The following is a 20,330-nucleotide window of genomic DNA, read 5'->3' as shown; positions in this document are numbered from 1 at the left end:
CTCTGCTCCGACTCACCCACCCCCCAGCACAGGGCAGGTTAAGCTGGGACGGGCAGCGTTCTCGCTCCCTCCCTGCCTTGGCATGCAATGCCGTGTGAGCCTTGCCACACAGACATGCCCAGTCACAGAGCAAACGGAGCACTGATCACTCACAACTTCAGTGCTGTGCAAAAAGAAAATAGAAGAAACCAAAATGTTCCAAAACAAAAAAACAATTTGAAATGATATGTGTCCTCAATCTTCTATGCACACAACTTATTTGCACTTAACCTGCGTCTCTTTTTCTCCATGATTGTTTTCACAGAGCTCTCTCACTGCTGCAATGCACAAGCCCTAAAAATATGGAATGTGTTGACCTTTTTCTCTCTCTTAAATTTCGTTACTCTCTGGGCACATTGCAGAACTGGTTCACTGCAGCATGTTCTCTTCATTGCAGAATGAATGCTGACTGTGTTTTTTTTTCTAAACCCTGCACGCTGTGCAAACAATGACATAAGGTATGGTCTGAGACAGGAAGGAAGTAAAGAGATTGGACAGAACAATGCCTGAACGCACTTTAGAAGAAGACACCGATAAACTAGTTCAGTGCAAACACAGCAGAATTGGAGCTCATGGAGTCCACTTCACCTACATAGAGCGATGAAGAAGTTTGGCAAGTGTAATTGCTTGGAAACATCCAAAGATTAGTTAGCTACAACTATAGTGTACATGAGAATGGAGAAGCAAGACATGTAGTATACAAAATTGGATGCTTATTATTTACATTGTCCTCTTTTTCAAGATTTCAATTTCTTTGAAAATATTAAAAATGAAAGAGCAGGTTTTCCTGCTTGGAACCTTTGGATCAAAAAGCAATATTATTTTTTATTATTTTCTGAAATATTCTGTAATGAGGAGTGTATACAGTCCCTCGCCAGTTTTCAAAATCTGGGCTCACATTTACTGGTAAAAGGGCTACTCTCTGCCAATAACCCGGGGCATATTATTTTGACATGTACTGTACAAGGTCTCCTCTAGGGGGCAGTGTGAGAGTGTTTATGCCAGTAGTGGGAACCTGTTCCAACTGCAGTCACTTCACCCTTTGTGCTCTAGTTAACTCTGATCTCACAGTTTTAGAGGAATTACTCAAGGCACTAACTGATAATTCTGGTGATAAAATACAAATATATGAAAAGGAATCATATTTAGTGTCTCTTAAATCAGTAACATAACCCTGGCTTGGAGCAATGTCAGTGTTCACACTTCTTCTGATTGCTGTTGTCTTGAATTATTGCTGAAGTGTCAAATAGCAGTCTTTTACAACACTAGATTAAAAATGCAATGGGAGGATAAATTCCGACCTCCTCAACGTGCCTCCCTGCGGATCGTAGAAGTGTTTTAGTAAGCACTTTGATCACCAAAATGAGCAGTTAACCAACTTTTTATGGCCCATGGCTGCTGTGGACTTACTCTTCCACCGCATACTGAGTGTGTGTAAATCCTGTTAAATGTGCCTGTCTAGCACTGTAGGACCTTATATTTACCCAATTAGTGTGGTTTGCTAAACCAATGCACCTATGGGAATATATTGTCCTTATAGATAACATGACTTAACTAATGCTGAGGGTTTTACTTCCCCACTGCATAGACAGACACACGGACACAGGACACTTGGATAGGAATGCGATGGTGATGACAAGAGCACATGTTTGTTTCCAAAGTGTTTTTCCCATACTTACTGGATTGGACCTTCAGAATTAATGAGCACAACATTTTAGAATATCTGGCAGGCAAGTGGTGGGGGGGTAAGGTGGTGGTGAGATGAAAGTCCAGCTCGGTCAGAGTAGAAAGAAAAAGGCCCAAGGCTGTGGTGGGACCATTCAGAGCTCAGGTTTGCCTCCTCAAACGGCATGAGAAGAGAGGAGAGGAAAGAGGTGGGTGGGTTGTGGTGGTATTTGGGGGTTCTGGAAGCTCTCCTCCAGCCAGTACAATCATTGGCAAGGAGCACAGAGCTGACATTTCTTCCCTAGCCTTCGGAGAAAGAAAGAAAGTATTTTTTTCTCGCAACTTGCCATCTGAATGCTTACTAAGTGCAAATTGCGCGTAATTTTCCCATTTTGGACCATTTGTGGCACATTACACTCACCTGCAGGGTGAGCCAAGCCATTCCATTACCAACAACTGGTTTAAATCAAGCTTCCTAACGCTTGTAGTAGTTTCACTTATATATTTATTTCTGCAGTTTTACAACCTCGGTGTAACTTTTATTTAGCTGAGTGGGTGAGCGTGGTTCACTCTCTGTTTTGGGGAGGCTTGTGGGGCACTGTTTCCTGTTATCAAACACCGGCAAACAGTTTGTAATAGTTCACTAAACATTTTTATATGTTGCCTTTAATCGTGCTTGATTCAACATTTCTCTCCTGACTGTTGCAGATAAATATTACGACCCGACTTAATAAGGCGCTGACTACTGCTTCATGGATGCTCACAGCAGTCGGAGTCTGACCACATGGTAGCTGCCCCTGGTGCGCATGCGGCCCAAATCTGACTCCGATCTGATGGATCTGTCATGACCGATTTGTTCCAGCTTTGGCAAAAGCTCCAGATGATGCAATAATGCCATTCTGATCAGCTGTTTTGTGTTATGGTCGAACTGTTGCAGTTGTACTCACTGTGAACAAAGGGCAGGCCAAGCTTTCAGTGCCAACTAAGATATATTACTTTTTGAACCGGGGAAAAAAAACTGAAATGTCTCTCTAATGGTAAAATATAGCCTAATGTGCCCAGTCTGTGTTTCTTGAAAAAACACTTGGCTGTTGTAGACTCATCTGCATCCTGGCTTAAGCCTCAACTGGTAGAAAATCAATCTCTTTTGTTACAGTTCTGCATTTATGCAGCACAGACTTGGCACAACCAATACCACATACACACAGCAGATGAATACCTTCCAGATCTTTTACAAACAGCCTAGTAAAACAACACTCACACAGGCATTAATTCAGCACAGCTTTATTATGCAAAAATGCTCACAGACGATGTTATACCACCCAGAGGTTCTTGAGAAAGCCATGGCTTTAGGCAAAGTGAATTCTCCTCTTCTATTAAACCCCCCCAAAAAATCTAGCTTAGAGTTATAACCCCCCACTGCCAGCTCAGAGCAGCGCATTTATAAACCACAGAAGGAATAGAAACTGCTGCACACGGCCCTTTAGCTAAAAAGCAAAATAAAGCAGCAGGCCTCGCTGTCCAAAACATAATGACAGTGTGGAGGCCGTGTTCCTGTAAACGGGGCTATTTTCTGTCCTACACCTGTTTTACATGTCTCTGCTCATAAACGTACAGTATGGTCATATGGACAGATTCTCCACACACGCCACGCCGTTGACCATTAGCAGGTGAGCAGGGGCTCGAAACCTAAGGGGAACTAAGCTGAACTGATGGCCACACATGGAGGCTTCCAGGGAGGCTGAGCCTATAGGAACAGACCTTACTGTTCTGTAAGTGAACCCTAGGCAGATGGGTCAGGCCCTTGAGTCGTGGATCTGCTTGAAGTGTCTTCCTATATGTATCTCCAATTCTAGGGAGTTTTTTCTCGCCCCTGTTAATCATGGGCCTTCTCTGATTGTTTAACACTCTGTTAAGCGCCATGAGACATGTGTCATGTTTTGCCGCTCCATAAGTGAAATTAAATTGAAATTGAACAAAATGCGCTAATAGGTGGGCTCTGGGAGTGGGTCCATGGTGATCCATGTGATCACAGCTGAATTTGAGGCTTCGTCGGGGCAAGGGATGTGTTCATAGATGGCCACTTTGTGGCAAACTACACCACCAAGTTGCAGAGGTAAGCTAAGCACAGTACATTACAGATGCACACACACACACACGCAGGCACGCGCGCGCACACACACACACACACACACACACGCACGCACGCACGCACGCACGCACACACACACACACACACACACACACACACACACACACACACACATAAAATACTGAACATGAGATGGCAAACAACAGACCATCTTCAGTCATGATACAGAGACTGACAGCAGCCAAAGAAGATTTCTGGATGATGACACTCCAGCAGAACCAGATGACACAATAAAAATATAAATAAACAAAGTTCTCTCCTCCCTCTAGCAATTGAGGGAGACCAAAAAAAAGATATAGTAACATTTCAAATATTTTGTCATTTCCAGGAAGAGAAGCTGTGTTAATGGAGTGATTTAACAGAGAAATGTGAGGTGGTCGTCATAAAGGTTGCGAGGCAGGGTGTGTGTGTGAGTGAGTCTGACTGCTGCCCCTGTAAAGCCAGCTTAGTCAGCTTTCTCTCCCAGAATCACACAGTGTCAATTTGCATAATGTGGAGGTTTAATTTATCATGATCCAAATCCCCTTTGGGACTGAACTAATGGCTATTAGAAACTGATTACTCTGCAGTAATTTGGCAGTGATTATGCTGTAATAGGCTAATGTACCTGTGCTTTAGTGAGCAGATCGGAGTCTTCTCATTAGACACTGATAAGCAACCCCAGTGTCAAAGGCTTTTAATATTCGTAATCCTATTACAAATGAATATCTCTCCACAGCATGCCGAACGCTAATGTACAAGCAGACCAGATCAAAAACGATGTGCATGCGTGCATGATCTTTTTAAAGTATGTGTCACCTTTGTATAAGTCGTGCAAAGGAAAGAGGGATTGTGTATTTTGATGTGTAAAAGAACTTGACCACATTTAGCAGCCAAGCAGAGTGTGCAGACAGACCACCTCACACATGTTTGTAAGGTTGTGTGGGTGCAAGCTATAAGGAGGGTATTATTTTGGTTTTTTGCTTCCATGCGTTCAAGTTTATGTGCAAGTCCTGACTGGTCTGGTGACACACACACACACACACACACACACACACACAGACACTGATACACCGTGCAGTGCTGTGCTACTTCCCACAAGGCTGGTCTTGTCTGGCTGGAGGTGTTGTCATTCCTTTTGCCCTCTCAACCCCAGATTGTAGTTGGTGCAGACATGTGAACTACCAACAGAGAGAGAGGGCTGTGTGGTCACACAGGACCAAGAAAAAGAATAGAAATAAATGCCTGGCTATAAGTCTGTATTTGCCACTTGGATCAATGGGGTGAACGATCATTGATCATTAAAAGACCATTCATTTCAAAGATGTTCTTCTTTTTTTTAGTTTCTTTAAAACAAAAAAAATCATTCATTTGGCTTTTTTATCCAAAGCGACCTACACATGTCAATTATTACGGGGCCAGTCTCCCTGAAAGAAGTCATGTTAAGAGCCTTGCTCAAGGGCATAACAGTGGAACGCACAACTTCTTCTGACTACTGCATGCTAGTGGGACCTTAGCCACTACATTACCGCCGCCCAACATATTTCTGCCATCAAAAAGGATTATGAAAATCTTTGCCTGACAAAAAGCATCTATCTTTTCATAGTCATAATAGTGTAGATCACATCACTGTTGCTCACAGGTTAGTTGGGTTCAGAGTCAGAGTTTTGTATGATCTCAAATAAAAGAGCAGTGCACACAGACCACAGTTTACATGTTGGTACATTTCCAGTCAGGAAAATAAAACATTTCAGAATAATGCTTAGTGAACGTAGGAACCATGAACAAGAGAGAGGAAGAACTCATACCGCCACAGGCCCAGTCCTAATGTATGCAGAGCCAACCAGAGCATTTGGGTTTATATCTTTGGGCCTTTGGCACACAGTATGGATCATAGTCATGCGCTGTAGACTGAGAACTCCTGGAAGCACATTCAGGATGGGGGTGGAGTGGCAGGAAAAGAGTTATGCATGTGTGCAATATCAGAAGCCTAAAGCATGAGTTTTTTGGCTGCCTCCTCTCTCAGCAAACACATGCACTCACATATGCGCCAAGGACCTGCAGGCCTATTGAGGATCCAACAGCAGCATGAGCAGAGCTGTGTGCTACTTTACTGGAAGGAAAACCTGATTGGAGTTCAGTTGATTAAGCACCTGGTCCATGGTATTTCAGTGAAGGACATCCATCAAAGTGTTGTCCTCAATAAACCCAAAGCCACTTTACTGTTAGTGGTGCTACGTGAATAGGCCGTTCACACGGATAACTTTTGCTCATAACAGCAAAAAAACAGCAAGGATTTCAAATCATTCTCATGATTTCCTCTAGAAAGCTTGTAAAACTTTGGTCAGAGTGGGAATAAAACAGCTAAGAAATAAAGCAGGCTAACTTTCGTTGGGCGCAGGCCAAATACTATAAGCCATTACTAGGAAGGCCAAAGCAAACCAACAGCGATGAGGAGAAAGAGAAGGCCTCTGCTGCCATCTAGAGGTGAAAAACAATACTAGCATGCCAAATGGCTTTGCAAGGCCTAGGGTAGGGCCTACACACTAGATAACTATCATGGCGAGAGGACATACGTCTTGTACCAAAATAATACATTAAAATGGACATATACTTGTTGACAGATATTGATATAAAATATCAATATGTACTGAAAATAATTATATATGCTACTGTTTAGAAAACGCCTAATTCATTTTGGAATGAATTAAATAACCTTTTCTTTCCAGGCCCTCTAGGGTCAGCATAGACACTTGCAAGGGGATTCTTGCACAAGTATTTACAGGATAATCCAAGATCAAACTCAATACATGATTTCCAAAAAGCAGCATTACCCCAACAGCAATTTTAATGAATTTAGGCACATTGGGATGGAGAGGAACATTTTTATTAGCGCAAAAAAAGAAAATCTCTAACAATATTCGTTCTAAACTGCTTCAAATAAAGACATTTGGTTTACTATGTAACAAAAGAATAAACTTTTGGACTTTGAAATGCTACATAGACAATAATGTTTTAGACCTACTAAGAAAAGGTAACAAAACAAAAGGAAAACAAAGAAAGATACAATAATGTAAATTATCTGCACAAAACCACTGATTAGGCTACTGCTCTGATGCATGGATTTGATGATGGTATGACAACACTCCTCCTAACACTTTTGAGGCCATATTGCAATTATGCTAAATCATTACATTACATTACATTACATTACATTACATTACATTACATTTGGCTGAAGCTTTTTAGCCAAAGCGACTAACAACATAGTAAACAGTTTAAGTTTTAGAGCAGTTCTCAACAATTTTAGGACAATTTAAAAACATTAGAGTACAGTAAGAATAAGTGCATCAGTGAGTGCTGTTTTTAACAGGTACTTGTCAGTTTGAGACGGCTGGTGAGTGCTAGGGTCAGTAAGACTTGTTGTAAGTGTTGCTATGAGAGGAGATGTTCTCTAAAGAGCTGGGTCTTCAGGAGTTTTCTGAAAATGGAGAAGGATGTCTCTGCCCTTGTAGGCTAATCATATTCCTAACTGAACAAACTCATTAAAATTCCTAGACCTATGTATAAAATTTAGCGGTGTCATACATTAGCCATTAAAATGCCCCAAATAACGTAAAATTGTTTATATTACTAAGTCACATAAAATGATTGGCAAAATGTTGAGGTCAAACAGAAATGTCATCCTACACAGATAGACACAAATTCAGAGAATAATAAAACATTTTTAAAAATGGGGCTATATCATATCGACAACTCACAACAACAGAGGGGAAACATCATTGCGTGTCTCCGCTAAGATCTTTACGCACAGATGGCGTGAGGATTAGAGACTAAATGTTTTCCTTTTCTGATGAGGGAAGATAATCTGCGGGCCAGAGATTGCCTTTTGAGTGCTGCCCCACTCTTGTTAATTAAATGATGGGTCAAGACGAATGAGCATCCTTGTAATACAGATTTAAACCCCGCTGGGCGTATCAGCAAGGATTTAATAGTTTGGCAACATGGTTTTGCTGTGGAAGTAGTTTCGGTCAGTGTAAGTTATTTTATTACAGTTGCCCGTCATGTTAAGAATGTTATATTTCCCGTAGCCTACTCTGAGGGTGTTCCAAAGTGGGGCACCAATGATCATGTAGGCCTACTGAAACAAAATACAACCAGAAATCATTCCTTTGTCCCAAAACAGCACCCCCTCCCAAAACAGCATCTCTTAAAACTGTGAAAAGGCAGCTGAAAGATCTTTTCTTTGCTGGCGCTTGAGCTGACCATCCCCTTTCCTAATTTTAGCTTCCTCGCTGTTTCGGGTTCTCGGAATGATTCACGCTAGTTTCCAGACGTCTGAAGTCACAGCCTAGAACCACAAGCCGTTGGTCTGACCCAGCGCTGCTCCGGAGCCGAGCGAGAAGTGCTGAGGAAGCCGCTCCAAAAGCAGACGCCTCGTTTGCTCTCAGCCGCGGTGGGAGAACGGGCCGGCCTTGCCACGCTCCTCCCGATGATTTTTTTTAATGAGCTCTGACTGTGGAACGTCAGGCCCTCAGCTTCCCACCCAAGACCTCTAATGTAAACGCTGTATGTTAGTCAGCGTTGTACGGCAGCAGCCCTGCTCGGTGATGCAAGACCGTCGCCATGTGTGCGTGCCTTTGGCACGGTGCCTGGTGTCAGCGCTGGGCCGCAGAGTGTACCGGCATTTGCTTGTGAGGTCATACCCAAAGGGCGCCTTCCTACACAGCATGTGAATAAAGGCCGCAAGAGCTGAAGGCCAATGTTTCCCAACAGTCTTATTTTGTAAGGACGAAGCTAGTTTCAGAGCAGCTGCCAACGCTGTGTAGCCCTGAGTTATAGTGAGTGAAATGGAGGGCCATCATCTCGTCGACTACTTAAGACCTACTCAGTAAAAAATACAATAATACATGTGTTTCATTGTTATTACAAATATAAACACAGTAATGAAAAACAGCTTGTGGCATTACACCAATAACTAACGACTAACGTATTCCCTTTCCTAAATATCGTTAAGGGAGTTGGAGCGGGATGTAGTAGGCCTACTAGGGAAGTTTAAATCCCAACCCAAATTTGGATTTTCTTTTAGATTCCACTTAGTGTAATACAGTTGGATCCTTCTGCCAGAGCAAAGTTTTGCTCATGTAAATGTTTGTATTTAATTTCTGAAAGCCCATTAGACATCACTAATCCTGCGTTTGCTCTTACTTAAGAAAATCCCAAATTCTGAGGAGATGTTTCTTTGATTAAGTTTTTCACCCGTCTTAAGTATCAAGCGCAACAGATTTGCCCACATCCAAATTTCACTCAGCCATCACCCCTGCAAACATACACAAACAGAAATCATTTTTTGATCATTCTTCAATGTGATTTATTACATCTCTGTTTAATTTCTGGTGTTTCTCATATTAATTGGCAAGAGGATATAAGATCAAAGCATTTCAGCAGCATGGGCCTCTGACTGAACCACTGCCATAGAATAAACAATTCATGGTTTTATTTTAGCAACCAATTTAGGGAGGCCATAGTGATCATTCAGTCAACATACTACCCACAAGGGAGGATTTATTATACATATCAAGATCAATTCATATCATTTTCAATTAACGCATAGCACATAAAAAATCTCAAGGGGTGCTTTGTGATACTTATGGGGTTGTGTAAAGGTTAAAGAATGTATTTTGCATTTGTGTTCTCTGATGAGCTGTGAGCGGAACTTCTTTTTCCTGTTTCTGTTGCCATCTTTGAGTTCATGACCACAACAGTCAAACATGTGTCTCCCACCCCCTCGCCCTGACCAAACGTTTGGTAACCGGAAGACACAATAGTAAATATACATACACTGAGACGCCCACAAAGAAAGCACACACACACACACACACACACACACACACACACACACACAGGGATGAGTAAGGAGTAACAGTCCCTCACGTGAAACAGCCTGGCACAAAGTACTCATCTCCCACGGTGACAGCACACCAGCGGCCCACGTCCAGAGAAGACACGAAACATCATCTGTTCTTACCCATATCACAGTTATGTCAAAGTGACTTACAAGTGAGGTACAACGCAAGCAAATAGCCGATCATGTAAAAAAGTCCAATTCAAATGGTTTCACAGGTTTTGAAGGGCCAGCTAGGATAGAGAGAAGATTTTTTTTGTTGTTGTTAATTCGTGTGTGTTGCTGCGAGAAAATGACCTCATACTCGGTACCATTTTCATTTATATTGTTAGTATAGGCTTTAAAGCACTTTGTGCCTCTATACATGCTTCATAAGTGCTATGTAAATAAGATGATAATTATTATTTATTATTGCTGCTCATGGGACAGAGGAAGGCCTGCCATCGCTGCCTGGAAGTCAATGTTGAGAGTTGGCCTGGTCCCAGGCAGACTGTAGGCCTGCAGAGCAGACTGGAGCCGAGCACATGTGTGAAACAGAGGCCCATTTCTCAAAGCGTGCCTGACAAACAATCAAAGCCCCGCATTTTGATTAGTTATTAGTAAGACCTCGTGGCACGTCTTAATTGCCAGGGCAGTTTAAACAAAACTGTGGGTGGCTAATGCTGAATAGAGAGCAAAGGAGTGAGGGAGACAGAGAGAGAGAGTGAGAGAGAGAAAGAGAGAGAGAGAGAGAAAGAGGCAATCACCTTTGTTATAGAAGTTGGAGAGAGAGAGAGAGCGAAGAGGGGGGAAGAAGTCAATCCATTACAGATGGATAAATAAGCCAAAAACGGAGACTGTAGCGTTGAGCAAACACAGGGCATTCCAAAAGCAACTGGCTGAGAGAAGAAAGGAGCTCTCCAGAGCATGGAAAACTCAAATGAGAGAGACAGTCCCCTGGATAGCACTGAGGAAAAATCACCAAACTTTTCGGGATTGTAAAGTTGCAAGGGACTGTAAAGGTAATAAGAGCTACTCACGTTCCTGTTGTTGGTCCACTGAGTCAATTCTAATCATTGATACAGGATAACCAAGACACCCTCTCAAAAAAAATTTGAAGGCAAAACTGAGTTCAGGGGTTGTTGCTGCACTATGAAATACCTTGCGTCATATTCGACTCAACTCCCAGAAGTTGTTAAAAATCAAATCTCGGTTAAGCAGTTATATTCAAATCACAACGCATGGAAAACAACCTCTACAAAACTAGATGATATTGCAGGCAACAGTATGTTCTAAGACAGCAACATACAGTATACATGGTTGTTCATATCTAGATGTCATTATAAAAATCAGATTCTGAGTGCTGAAAAATGCTCAGGAGCATTTACATAGAGGGCTGACGGCGAAGAACATTATTTCATCGGTAAAACAATGCAGACAGAAAGCTGTCAAGCTGTCAAACATGTGGACTTTGAGAGATATGTTCTTTTGCTTCATGAAAAAGTGAAAAACAACTCCAGATTGGTCCAAGATAGTTTCTTATCGTTGACCATTCATGAACATATAGCAAACATTTAAACATGACTTTCAAATAAAGTTTTCCTTGCTCCTTTAATGAAATTGCCAACAATGAGTCAATAATTCAACTAAATCACCAACAATAGTTCACATAAAACTGGATACGACAATGTAAGCTTAGTGACTTAATTAAAAAAAGAGAGATTATTTAATGATTTAAAGATGATTTAAATATATAAATCATTATAATTGAGGTGTCATCAGCAAATTAACAACATAACAACTAAAGATATTATATTCAAACCGAATATAATTGAAAGATCGGTGCTTTGCTGTGCTGTCTCTGAGCTTCCACGCAATATCCCATATTAACACCAATTGATGGTAAAGAGTTCTCCAGAATCAGAATATCATATTATGTCCCTAAGGCTTCAGTGGTCACTTTAAATGATGAAACTAGTTCCTCAATACTTCCCATCACACCACAGCACACAGCCGTGCCAACACAGTCCCATACCAATTACCATCTGTAAACACAATTAATCAGCCAATCTCAACCTGCAAAGATCAGACCTGCTAACCCCCACCCACCCCCACCCCCACCGCCCACCACTGCCGTCAACAGCCCCCTGGTCAGTCCCATCAGACACTCACCATCCACCAGGTCTTGGCCGTCATGTCGTAGCAGAGTTGCCATTTGACAGCGCTATCAGCTGCGCCTCCGCTGCCACCACCCATGTGTGTGATGCTGGGGAGCTCCATGGCCGTTGTATGTGCCGCACACCCCGGGACGGTGGACAGAGTCGGCAAAGTGGCTCTCGCCGCCGTTCCACGCTCACACACACACACACACACACACACACGTTTACACACTCACCACACTAACCACGCTCCCTCTCCACGATTTCTCTCTCACTCAGGATAGGCAGGCAGGCAGGCAGGCGTCAGTCGGTCCTCCGTCACTCTGACACATCCATATGTCCACACATGCATACACACACACACACCCACACACACGCATGTACACACGCCAGCAGCACATGGGGTAGATGGGTCGACACACAGAGACTCCTCCAGCCAGTTCTGTCTTTCTCTCTGTTGACTTGAATCTCCCTCTTTCTTCTCTCCCTCTCTCTCTCTTCCTCCTCTCATCCTCTCTCCTCACCTCCCCATGGGTCACTCACTCGGAGAAGATTGGGCAGTCAGAGGAGAGAGAGAGAGAGTGGGTAAGACCAGCAGGATTAGGGCACCGGCAGCCAAACAAGAGCTGCCCCCACTTACAGAGTACACACACACACACACACACACACACACACACACACACACACACACACACATACGTATGTACACACCCACACACACATACACACACATTCAAACCAGAGCCACAGCCAGCACCACCACACTCTCACCACAAGCTGCTACAGACTAGCTAATGCCAGCTGTACTAACACACACATAAACACACACACACACACACACACAGTAATATGCTCAACAGAGGAGCAATTTGGTTTTGTATTCATTTGATAAACTGGAAGAGACCAGCAGATAAGGTTAACTGAAGCAGTATGTTCAAGTCACCACTGACATGAAGCAGTGAATGCCAGCTGACCAGATCGGAGGAAAAACAAAAATGACGATGCAGTTTTTTACACGGAAATAAAGACTGCTAACAGAAGGCTCTAATTGTCTGCCCCCTGAAACCACCTACAGAAGTTCCTCCTAAATACAGTAACAATATGGGCACGTGGGGTCATAGAGCTTAGCAGGGGAATAAACACACACACACACACACACACACACACACACACAGTCAAAAAAACACACACATAACAGTACACAGAGATGGAGGAACACACAGGTTGAGCTAACAGCCAGGGAGAGACTGCATCTCAGCCGTAATAACCACACAGCTGGAGTCAGTTAGCCAGCCCTCCTCCAATACCCCCTCCTCTCCTCTTCGATTCTCCTCTCAGCGTGCATCTGGAAGAAAGGGACTTATTACACGTCTTGATTGGGCTGAAGGCAATCTGCCATGTTTTAAGGTTACACTTCCATGCATGGAGAGTGAGTGTGGAAGTTAAAATGCCTCCTTTCAGAAGGGCGGCCCACTTGCTGGTCTCAAGGCATTCTACCCACAGGCTTGCTGATTGTGCATAGAGGGAGAGAGAGAGAGAGAGAGAGAGAGAGAGAGAGAGAGTTTACTTTGCCTTTAAATGCTTTTTTATGCCTCCCACCACTCTCGGTGGCAAAGAATGGTAGGGTGCCAAAATACACATTCTGTTTTTGTACTATCCTTTGGTGTAAAGTAAACTATATGAAGAGGATTATTTCAGTGTACTTTATGTAGATTGATATGTATGTTTAATGCCATGTATCCATTTCAGTCATAAAATTATACAGGTTGCATTGAATATGAACAGTTTACATATTACCGATTAAAATAGAACAAGGACATTTCAGGATTGTTTTTTTTTTATAACGTGATAGGATTGACAGCTGTAGGACAAAATTATCTATATACTCTATATGACTATCATCATTTACATTTGATGTATCTGAAAATTCAAACAAAAGATACATTGTCTATGTCTTTCCTTTAGGAAAGAAAATTTAGGAGCCCCCTGACAGAAATGGTCAATGAAATTTTATAAGCATCAGTGTCATTCTCGGACCACTGAAAAACGGTACAGAATCTCAGTACAGAATCTCAGCTGTTCCACGTGTGTCTTAGACACTCTGCCTACCAATTCCTTCAAAACTGTTTTTCACCTTATAGCGACAGATGTCCTTCACATTGTAAATGTATCACTGCTGTCTGGCACTTTTCCTGAAAACAGCTGTTGTAAAGTCACTTCTAAAGAAGAATAACCTGGATGCCTCCATGCTAAACAATTACAGGCCCATATCCAATCTACCTTTTATTAACTAACCTCCTTCCTAACATCAAATGGGTATTTTGATTACTTTCAGTTACATAGTTTTCAATGACATACACCTCAACACAGATTCAGGTAAAACATCAGTCCTAGTGCTACTGGGTTGGATTTACAGGCACAGTTATCAACTGGTTAAAATCATATCTGCAAGAAAGGAGCTTCTTTGTTGCCAACGTCCTTGACCTGTGGTGTTCCCCAGGGGTCGATTTTGGGACCACTATTATTCAACCTCTATATGCTCCCACTTGGACAAATCATCCAAAATAATTTGATTTCATATCATATCTATGCAGATGACACACAAATTTACTTAGCTCTGTCACCAAACGACTATGGTCCCCTTGAATCTATGTGTCATTGTATAGAACAAATCAACACCTGGATGTCTCACATTTTCTTCAGCTGAACAAAGAAAAAACTGAAGTAATTATACTTGGTAAAAAGGAGGACATATAGGGTTGCCAGTCTCCTTGACACAAAAGGGTTGAAGGCAAAGGATACTGTTAAAAAAAATTGTATTGACAGTGATCTAAATTTCAACAGCCACATGAAAGCGATAACTAAATCAGCTTCTTACCACGTCAAAAATATTGCCAAACTTAGAGGGCTGATGTCAAAACATGATTTAGAAAAACTCATTCATGCATTTATCTCCAGTAGGGCAATGGACTGTTCACAGGCCTTCCTAAAAAGATTATTAAACAGCTTCAGGTGATACAAAATGCAGCAGCTAGGATTCTAACAAAAACTAAAAGAACTGACCACAGTACTCCAATTCTTAAGTCCCTGCACTGGCTCACAGAATTGACTTTAAAGCACTACTGCTTGTTTATAAATCAGTAAATGGAGCAGGACCTAAATACCTATCAGACATGCTTCAGCAGTACACACCTTCTCGTCCTCTCTGGTCCCAGGTGAAAAACCTGTTAGTAAAACCTACTGTTAGAACTTAACATGCTGAAGTTTAGCTGCTATGCGGCTCAGCTCTGGAACCAACTTTCGGATGACATCAAAAAGGCCCCAACTGTAGCCAGTTTTAAATCTAGACTTAAGACCAAACTCAGTGTTCTCAGATGCTTTCTGCTAACTGCGCTGAGATACAAATTCTGAATCTGCCTTGAAAATTATTCTACCTTGTCCTTTATTACTTTTATTACTTTTTTACTACCTTTGCCTTTGTTTTTTTGCTTATTAATTATTCTTTATTACAGTGCATGAAAATGCACTGTTCTGTTATCCGAACTCTTCTTCTTCTTCTTCTTCTTCTTCTTCTTCTTCTTCTTCTTCCCACCAAATTTCTGCGTCTAATTCAGCTTTAACTGTTTAATGTAGAAACTTTGTTCAAACTTTGTAACGTAGGTCTTGAAAAGGACACGTGGGGAATGTATTTTTCACTTTTGTAAACTTTATACTTTTTGAGATATTAATAAAAAACAAGCTTATTTTTCCCCATAGACTTTGCATTAGCACTATGACATCACAATGGACTAATTAACTTGATTTGCACCTGTATCAGCTTCCAGCTGCTCACTACTAGGACCCATCAAAGGGCCAGTTAAACTGTACCAACTGCTTTCTGCTTAACTAGGCCAACTCTCTGTGTCTCTCCATTCTACAAGGATATAAGGCACATTCCATCCAACTTTCTATCCATTTATCCTCTTCAAACCATTCACTCATCCACCCATTAAACTATACATCAGCATCCATTAAACAATCTGCCTATCAACATCCATTCAACTTTCTGTCTATCAACATCCATCACACTATCTACATTCAACTTTTAAACTATATACTCTGTCTCAGGCTTTAAGCATACACTGGCTCTCTTAAGACTACTATTTCCTCTGCCCACAACTGTTTCAAAATAAATATCCTCACTACAATAATTCACTATTAAATAATTTAACTATTTAAACTACTCAACTATTTAACTGTTCAGCCATTTCAACTGTCAGTTGTTATCAACTATGACTCCTGCCAACTGTTTCCAAATAAAAGTTTGTTTGGCATTTTATGTTAATATACAGTATGTTTAAATTTTCATGCACTGGTAATTTCCTCGAAATTACATTTTCTAGTTTTTAAATGATTTTATCTTGTGCATTTTATGTTTTCTTTTTATTATGATGTTTATTATTATTCTTTACTTTTTAAACTATTCTTTGACTATTGCCCTTCTATGCTTTTATCAGCTAAAATTCTTGTTTGCTTTTGTTTATGTAAAGCACATTGAATGACCTCTGTGTATGAAATGCGCTATATAAATAAAGTTGACTTGACTTGACACTGGACAGAACAATGTACAGCATTGTGAATATATATGTGTGTGTGTGTGTGTGTGTGTGTGTATTGTGTGTGTGTGTGTGTGTCTTATGTTCAGGACCCCACACACTGAGAGCATCATGGAAAGTAATGCATGCCGTGTAACATTCTTGACATCTGTGAGTGTTACCAAGTGCGTCTGTGTGAGTCACTGACTCTTTCTGTGCTACACAGCAGGCTGTGCTGCAGTAACACCATATACTGTACTGTATACAAAACAAGTGCCACAGGCTTCATCTCCTGTCCTGTGGACCTGTCCCCCACTGGTTTTTAGAGGAACACAACAGGCATGCTTAGAATTCCCTGACAACCTTGAGTGAGCAGCAGATTTTGCTGAAAAAAAACCTGAAAACATTAGGGAACAGTCAATTTGTGAGTTATTGCCTATTCACAGTACCCTAAGGTGGGATTAATGCATAATACACCATTTGGGCCGGTTGGACTTTCACAGTTTGCACCTCAAGAGAGCTAAAAAATCATGGAGTAAAACAGTGGGTCTGCAGAAAGTGAATTTTCTCCTCAGGCACTTTTATGGAGCTGTGCAAGCACACTCCATCTCACCAAGCACTGAGTTTTTGGGGAGGCTTATTAAAACAAAATCACAGTTGTACTATATGTGATATTAAGCATATGTGATATTAAGTCCCATTCCACAGCTAGAGACTTCACACTGGATTTTAATGCATAAGGATTAGATCAACAAAAAGGTAACACAAACTGACAAGCAGGAACCAGTTGAGTTGACCAACTGATTAGCAGAAAGTGTGGATTTGCATATTCCTTTTGCATAATTCAACAAGAAAGCAGAAATGAAACTAAAGACAGTCATGACTGTCCTTAGATTCATTTCTGGTTTCTTGTTGAAGAATGCTCCCCTCTCAAAACATCACACATACTTCTGAATAGTGAGTGTAAAATAGACCAGAATAAACAGAGTGAATACTTTTACAAATGAGAGCTTAAAGGATAAAGGAAATAAAAAAGTGAAACAATATGGCTAACAATACGAAAGAGAAATGTGTTTTGATCCCATAAACAAAACACATATATTTTCTTAATGTGTACATAAGTTAGATTATGTTTTGGTTTATTTGATGATACTCTCCCATTTCAACTGAACATGTGAATATGTTTCAATTCAATCTGTAAAAGAAGCTGTGCACAAAGACATCAAACACAATCAGTTGGCGGCCATGTTGGTCCGCTTTTGCATTGTAAGCAGTACAGGCAACTCTCATTTTACTCTGCAAATATTCTCACACAGACTTTAAGAAGTGCAATATGTCATCATGTAACAATGCCCTAGGTTCACAATATATTATTCCAAAAGTAAAGGCACAACACTGACAAAGTGTAAAGTAAAGAATGTACAGAAAGTAAGTAAAAAAAATAAAAAGGCACAGCCTGGACAATGCCTGAATGATAATAACAACCAGATACAAAAGTGTTAAGAAACACTGCTCCTGTACATGAAAAAAGGCTTTATACAGACCACCCATGTTTATATAAAATCGTCTTTACAGAAGGCAGCCATGCTTACAAGAAGTCTTTATGAAGTCATACAGGGTATCAATGTTTACAAGACAAAAGTCTTCATATGGAACACCCATGTTTATTTAAAAAAAAAAGGCTTTACAGAAGGCAGCCATGTTTACAAGAAGTCTTTATGAAGTTATACAGGGTATCCATGTTTACAAGAAAAAGTCTTTATACAGGATAGGCATGTTTATAGGAAATGTTTACAAGAAAAGGTCTTTATGTCGGGCAGTTGTGTTTTACGAGACCATTTGTCATGGTGATGAGGGTTTGCCGTGGTGACACTGATGTCTTGTGACCGGGGTGTTCCAGCCTCAGCAGATTCCATCTGGACCTGATACGGACACGGTGGCCTGGCACTCCGACTAATCTCCGTTCTTCGGTCATCCACAGTGAATCACCGTCCAATCCCTTCTCTGACATATAATGACAGTCTCAGGCTGTAACCTTTCCTTGCTCTCTAATTCCCCTCTCCATAAACTTTTGGTAATTTCGATCAAGAAAGCAGTGTGGGTGATTTTGTGGCAGAGGTCTCACCCCTATTGTGTAAGGCCGAGCTCTTGTCTTTCTGATCAGCAGTAAAACAGAATGCACTACAAAACTGTTTGATGGGTAGGAAAGGCAATAAAAGAAATACAGTCACAATGCCCACACAAGAGGTTTTCCAGTAGTTCATGTTGAGGGCTAACTGATGTTTTAGAAACACTGAAAATACCCTTTTTGCCAGAAAACTCAGAGGAGAATACCCAGGGAAGCTTCTCCTCAGTTTTTGGTTGAAACCACCAACTATTGGTCCTAGGCTGCCAATACCATTTCGCCATTTGAATTATGGAATTACAGTCTAAAATTGACATTCCTTAAGAGCCACACCATTCTCTTGGGAGCTAGAGCATGCCTGCGTGCTTCTAATACTCCAACGTCCAGCTGGGCCTGCAAGGCCGACTCAAACGCGTCTTCGGCCTGAAATCAAACCCAAGGGTGTATTTTTATCCGATATATAGGAGGGGTCTGAGACACATTTGCATCTCACTTCCAGTAAGCAGGAGAAACACGTTGTCTCGCTCTGTCATTGAGCGCGTGGCCATGTTATTGAAGCCGTCTCTCTCCGTCTCTCCGCCTCGCATGGCGACGGGAGAAATCCCTCCTAATGTCTGACCGGGCGAACGAGGCGATGCATTTCAGTCCCCGGAGAGGCCAGGGGAAGAAAAGAGAGCAGCCACATTGTGTTTTGTAGTGAAACCAGCAAATGTCAAGTTGCTGTTTATAAGTTATGAAGTACATACAGTGTATCAGATGGTGACTGTAATTACACAATTTGTTGAGGCGATTGTTGGATGACCTCCTAGGAGCGAGCAATATGATCATATGGCACTGAAAAAGGACTTAACTGTTGCTGGGAAATTATACCACAACAAATATAGTCACAAACCTTTGGGTATCACTGTCATATTATCATCTCTTCAGTTTTAAAATGAAGTTAGCTGTAGTTAGGTCTATTGGTCAAAAGACATACTGTACACATGCAAGGCCAACTTGACAAGTTTTCCACCTAAATTTGAATATCAAGGCCAATTTACCAAGCTTTCTGTCTAAGGGACCGGAGGAAAATAGGGGAGGGTCACGTCTTTTTGTTCTTTGTTGAGGGGAGGGTCACCCGACTTTTTTTAGTCTAGGAGGGAGGGTCACCCAACTTTTATATTCATGAAAACAGAAAAATTTGGGCCGTTGCCCAGGGCCTTGCATCTGATGGCCCTAGCACCTGGCCAAAGATGACATTAAAGGAACCGTATGTAAGAAATGTATTTCAATTCATCATAAAATGGCCCTGATAAGTCACTAGACATTAAGAAATCATGTTAATTTCAAATACTTATATCACTGACAACAGTAGTCCGGCCAGGATATTGTCATTTAAAAAGTGAAGTTGCAGCCCTCAACTGATGTTGATGTTGTGTTTTGTCATGTCATGTTGTGTTTTGGCCTGATGCCTATCTAGTAATCACAAAGTCAGTAGTGTTTCGGCATCCGTGTTGGCAACCTCGAGTCAGGGGGGAGGGGGAGGGGATACACCGCTCTACAGTAATTTGAAAGTGATTGCAGTACCAGTTTTGGCCACAATCTTACATATGGTTGCTTTAAAGACAAGCTGGTGTAGCCTATTAGCCTAGGCTACTACTATTAAAATGCACCGACAGTAGGCTACAGCAGTGTTTTTCAACCTTTTTTGTGCCACGGCACACTTTTGACACTTAAAATGTCCCACGGCACACTAACATCCTGTGTGAAGAAA

This window comes from Alosa alosa, chromosome 9, assembly GCF_017589495.1.
Source record: "Alosa alosa isolate M-15738 ecotype Scorff River chromosome 9, AALO_Geno_1.1, whole genome shotgun sequence".
Taxonomy (NCBI): domain Eukaryota; kingdom Metazoa; phylum Chordata; class Actinopteri; order Clupeiformes; family Clupeidae; genus Alosa; species Alosa alosa.
Note: the sequence above shows the minus strand (reverse complement) of the source record.